At 39.6% G+C, this 6030-nt stretch overlaps 1 pseudogene; it reads right to left on the bottom strand.

The window, feature by feature from the left end:
• Nucleotides 1–3751: 3751 nt before the first annotated feature.
• Nucleotides 3752–4728, bottom strand: LOC101570347 (annotated as a pseudogene).
• Nucleotides 4729–6030: the final 1302 nt, after the last annotated feature.

Raw genomic sequence — 6030 nt, 5'->3', positions numbered from 1 at the left:
AGTCCGGGCGTGGTGGCACACCGCTGCAATTCCAGCGCTGGGGAAGCTGAAGACAGGAAGATTATCACGAGCCGGAGCTGCTGCATAGTGAGACCAAAAAAAAAAAAAAAAAAAAAAAAAAAAAGGAAGAAAGAAAGAAAGAATGGTAAAATAAGCATGATTCTCCAAAAGGGTGATAGATGCTATAATTTTTAAAACGCACCTAAGGACCTTTGCTATGATCTGAAATGTTGCAATTATGAGTTATCTGAATGTTCTTTTAAAACTCTTTTTGGAAATGGCTGAAGACACCAAAAGTAACTTTTTGCTTATTTTTTCTATTTCTTCTTTAGAAATTCATCTGCCCAGATTTCATGTTCTGGATGATTTTGGGTACATTATATCTTTTTAGATGATTATTTCTTTCACTCGGGTTTTCAACATTACACAAAATTAAACCGCAAAAACCTTTTCTTATTTTCTTTTTTCTGTCACGGTCCCTTGATATACATGGTCTGAGGACATTGCAGCTTACTTCCATGGACTAAAATGTTAAATTATGTATATTTTTATTTATAATATTAAAAACAAAAGTTTCTATTAAATATTGTTTCTGGTCTTTATTTGATTCTTGTTGCAAATCTCTGAATAGATTTATTCAGAAGGCAATTTACCTTCTTATAAATATTGAAGTTTACATTAGCTAGATTTAATTGAAATTCTTTCACAGGTGAACATCTTGGTGATTTACTATTTTTATTGTTAAAGTCTTAAACCCTGCTCATTCTTCCCTGAGAGAGCTTAAGACATAATTCATAGCACAGACAACCCTTTAAGAAAACTTAAAGGATTTTGTTCAATTTAAATATCAGTAAAGGTCCATGAATTTAATCAACCTGCAAATTATTCACTAAAATGGAGGGTATTAGCACATAAAGCAATCCATGTAACTTATGTATTAATCACTCATATGTATAACTCCCTGTGTTCAGTTCATAAGCTTCAATAAACATATTCTGTATTCTATTTATGTTTGTATTTCTTGGAGACAGTAATAACTTAATTTATTTATATAAAACGTCTATTTCATCTACATGAAAAAGAGAGATTATATCTCCCAATTTATGAATGGAGAAGTAGCAGCAGGACTTATTGTTTTCTTCTTAACTCTTGTAGTGCTCAGCTTTTTGTCTTAGAAAATACTAGAGGAGAAAACTGGGCTATAAAGAGCTGATGGATTTCTCTGGGCCACAGAGTTATTAATGACTGAATTGAGGCCAAACTCTAAGTTCATGACACTTTTCTTCTTAGATCTCATAGTTTAGTGCTGGAGACAAATGCACGAGATGAATGCAAGGAAATTAGTGGCACTGAAAACAGTAACGAAGAGTCCAACCAGATGAAAGTAGATGACACGATCTTTTGAGACTAGGGAAGTTCTAAAGACACTACAAGTCAAACTACCCACAAGAATAGTCTTAGAGACTGGGCAGGCTTTGGCAGGACAAAGGAGGGTCCCTTAGCAGAGGAGGTCATGGGAGAGAACCAGGCGGAAGCCCCAGCAGCACAGTGCCAGGACCCGTGCAGGCTCTGGACAGCAGGACTGGAGCAGAGGGGTGTGAGCTTTGGGTTCCAGGCTAAATAAATATAGTTTTCATCTGTGTAATGAGAGGCTTTGGATACAACCCCTCAGGAGGTGAGCTGGAGTCTCAGAGGGAAGAAGGAGAGGTGACATACACTCTGTACTGCTTGAAGTTTTAACATGTTTCTTTATTACTTTACAAAGAAAAAACAACTAAAGTGAGCCATTAAAATCATCACAATAGGCCTGAGTACCACAAAAAAATGAAACTAAACAACAAAAATCACAACAATGAACAATTTATGGGTAGGAAACCACCACAAAGGAAAGGTCAAAATCTTGTGCTCACTGATGATACAAATTCATGCAACAGGGTAATTCTCACACTCTGGCTGTGTTTTCTTCCCTGGATGAGGCACAGACCGAGGAGCCAGGAGTTAGCTCAGGAGAAGCGTTGTCTCTGAGACCTGAGGCGAGCAGTGTGGGTTGCCGATTTCTTATCAGACAGTAGTGTAGACAGAGGGGTCTCACATATCTGTGGTGGCAGATAGCGATTTAAGCATGTAAACAGTTTTTTAAAACAGCTATAAGGAAGGAGACAGGAAATGGAGGGGATAGAGAGGAAGGAGTTAAAGAGAATTAATAAGTGTTATGTACATGACCAACTCTCCTGTAGCTAATGTAGCCATCATGTACTGAAAACATACACCAATAAAATAAATATTTAAATACCTCCCCCAGAAAAACAGCTATTAGAATGGGGACAAGGGGAAGAAATAATTTGAAGGATAAATTCCTTCATTAAGAATGTTACTTTTGAGGGGCCGGGGAGATGGCTCAGTGGAATAAGCACTTCCCTGGCAAGCGCAAGGGCCTGAGTTCAATCCCTGGTTCCACAAAAAAAAAAAAAAAAAAAAAGAATGTTACTTTTGTTTAGACAAGATATCATTTCTGTATCTTGTACTGTGAATAACTACTACGAAGACAACAATATGCAATGTATTAACTATTGTAACTGTCCTACTAACCTGTTTTGAAACTGTCTTATTGCTATTTCTTTCTCAATAAAATTAATTTTATTTTATTTTTTCCATAATTTTATTGAGAAACAAATAGCAATGAGATAGTTTCAAACCAAATTGGTAGGGCAGTTTCAATAATTAACATATTGCATACATTCTTCTTAGTGGTTAATTGCTATACAAGATGCAGACATGATATTCTATTTACAAACACTATTAGAACAAATCCCTCTATTCATTAAGAGAATGTAACTATATATCTATCCTAACCATTTTGAATACACGGATACAAAATGGACATTCATCTGTATCCCCTTTTTTGTTAAGTTCTGTTATTTGAATATTATAGGTGTGTAAACTCAGCAAAATATTCTAAGAGTCCAGTAGTCCATAATAGTATTGGGTCTTCCACTTGATTGGCAATGTCAGAAATTGTTGACCTGAGTCCCCTACAGCTCAACATAACAGCATAGCTTTACTTCTTATACTTCGTTTTTATACTTTCCTGCTGGATGGTTAAGACCAAGGTAAAGCAAGACCTATGCAACAAGAGTTGTAGCTAATAAAATTAATTTTAAAAAAAGAAAGAATGCTAGTTTTAGGAGCTGGGGAGATAGCTCAGTGGAATAAGTGTTTGTCTGGCAAACCCAAGGTCCTGAGTTTGATCCCTGGTACCACCAAAAAAAAAAGAAAAAAAAAGTTACTTTTTAAAATTTTTGTGTAAAAAGTCACTAAAACAGCTGACTTTTGACTCATTGCCAGTCAGAGAGTAACTGGAGAGTAGGGAGTAAGGCCGTCAGAAGCCCAGCACCCTAAGGAAGAAGCTCGCTACCACAAGGAGGACTTTGTCCAGTGTTTCCAGGAGCCTTCATGACCAGGATGCTTAGCATGAAACACGCCCCCCACCACAGCATGTAGTTAATAGTCCAGGCCAGCCTCAACTACCTAGTGAGACCCTGTCTCGAAATTAAATTAAATTAAAAAGATATACAAATGACTAACAGGTATGTGGAAAAATTCTAACCATGAGCAAAATGTAAGTTAAAAGTACAATTAAATATCACTTCACACCTGCTAAAATGGCTAGAATAAAAAGGATGAAAGACAACTGGTGTTGGTGATTAAGTAGTCATCGGCATCATGCTATGATGACTTATCTATCAATTTTTCATGTTCTCACTATTGTTTTCCCCAAATTATCACCTCTCAGCATTCCCATAAATGCAGCTGGCATATTTTCATATCCTTTGACAGTGTGTTCACGATACTGGATTTTGCCATGTACAGTCCATTTCATCAACTTTTTCAGGGCCTTCTCACTGACCTGTCCTTGTCACTTGCTGAACAGGAACCCTTCTATGCAGAGTTGCTTATAGCTGATACTCTCTGGGGGTAGACCTGGGGGCAATGGGCTGGTGCAGTTATACACAGAGATGGCCCCACAGATCACAATTCTTCCAAAATCCTTCATCTGGTGTATAACAGCATTCGAGAACTCTCCACCTACATTATCAACATAGCAATCATAACCATCAGGGGAGGCTTTTCTCAACGCTTCTTCCAAAGAACCTACTGTTTTGTAGTTAAAGGCAACATCAAATCCAACTTGTTTAAAATAGGCAAACTTTGCATCCGACCCTGCAGCTCCAACACCTTTGCTGCCTTTGAGCTTAGCTATCTGCCCCACAACAGAACTGACGGCTCCTCCTGCTGCATTAACCAGCACCATTTCTCCACTCTTTGTGCCACAGATGTCCAGAAGGCCGAAGTAAGCAGTTATGCCTGGAATGCCAACCGTCCCCAGGGCCAAAGACAGTGAGTGGTAGGCAGTCTTTCCAGTCCTTTCCCATCAGAAATGTAGTGTGTCGTCCAGCCTGAAAGAGCCACTACGATAGTTCCTGTTGGGAAGGCTGAGTTGTTACTTTCCACAACTCTGGCCACTCATTCCCCCACCTTCAACATATCACCCTCCTTCAACTTTTTGGATGCCATTCTCATGTAAGGATCCACAGAGAGAAATAAGGCTTGAAGTAGGACTTCTCCATTTTTTAAGGGTGGGTGTTCAGTAGTCTTCAACTCAAAGTCACTCTGAGTAGGCTTGCCCCGAAAGTGCTTCTTCAGGGTCCAGCTCTTAGCATTAACCATCGTGAGGCTCTATAGTCTGCTGGCCCCACTTCCTAGAGGTACCTCAAGGATTGCTTGCAGAAGCGCTTATTCTACTCAGCCATCTCCCCGGCCCCTAGAGCATTTTGATCACTGGTTCCATAGCATTTACTCACCTCAGTGATTTCAGCAAGCCACCAGCCTGTTCGCGTTAACCCTTGTAAGCCGTTGAGAGGTCGCCAGAGCACATCCTGACATTCAAAGCTCACGAAGTTATGGATATTCTGGAACCAGTTTCTAAGAGGAAAGAAAAGGCAAAGAAGGAAGGGCAGAGGAGGAAAGCTGGGAAGGAGTGAGCGAAGGAGACTCATGATGGAAGGAGGGAGGGGGCGAAAGAATAAGGAATCAGCCTGCTGCTCAGCCTGTAGGGTACTTCGCTTCTTTATTTTTCGTTTATTTTCCCACCCTGCTAATACCTTTTCAGAATATGGGAGTAGATCTAAAGGCCATAATTTCCAAATATCTCCATAGAATCATAATAAATTATGAAGATTTTGATTTTATTCGTACACGATGAGGAATGATGTTTCGTACACAGCAGCAGGAGCAACATGGTGCCCTTTCTGGGAAGGACGATCAGCTATAACCTTGGCCACAGCCACGCTCGGCCTAGCACGCTGACCCAGGATACAAGGCAGGAAGGGGCATGGGTATCGACTTTCCGGGGAAATTTTTCAGGCAGAAGGTCATGCTGGGGAGATGCAGAAATGGCGAAAGGCCTTCAGTTATGCAAGCTTCCTGGTTAGATTTTTCAGTCGTCTTATTCATTGAGTAGATCATAGTGATTATTTCCTTCACTATCTAATCAAAGCAAGAAAACAGAAATGCTCCTTAGCCAATAGAGGCTGATAGAACATATTAAAACCCTCTTTTGGAAGAATAAATTTAGAAGAAGAAGCTAGTGGAGTAGTGAGCAGAGAAAAGTAAAATATATGATTTGCAGGTTAAAAAGCCTCAGTTTTGATGGATAGATGAAATATGCTCATCTTATTTCACTAAAAGAATTTTAGTTCTTCCTCACTAAAATATGGAAAGCTGAGTGTAGGAATTAATTTTTTTAAAAACTGGTTTGACTTTAATTCTGATATCTAGTGTATCACCCCTTGTATTTGCCCTTGGTAGGCTACAAGTAGAAAGCCAAAAATAAGAGCCTGCCAGATAGCTCAGCAGATTAAAGCACCTGCTTAGGCAGAGCTCAGGGCCTGGGATTCGATCCCTTGCACAAGTCATGCCGGTCCTGCCCCCAGGGTATGCTGAGACGACGATTGAGATTGGGCATGGTGC

The sequence above is a fragment of the Octodon degus genome, unplaced genomic scaffold, assembly GCF_000260255.1.
Source record: "Octodon degus isolate 3935 unplaced genomic scaffold, OctDeg1.0 scaffold00165, whole genome shotgun sequence".
Classification (NCBI taxonomy): Eukaryota; Metazoa; Chordata; class Mammalia; order Rodentia; family Octodontidae; genus Octodon; species Octodon degus.
This window is presented reverse-complemented; position numbering and strand designations above follow the sequence as displayed.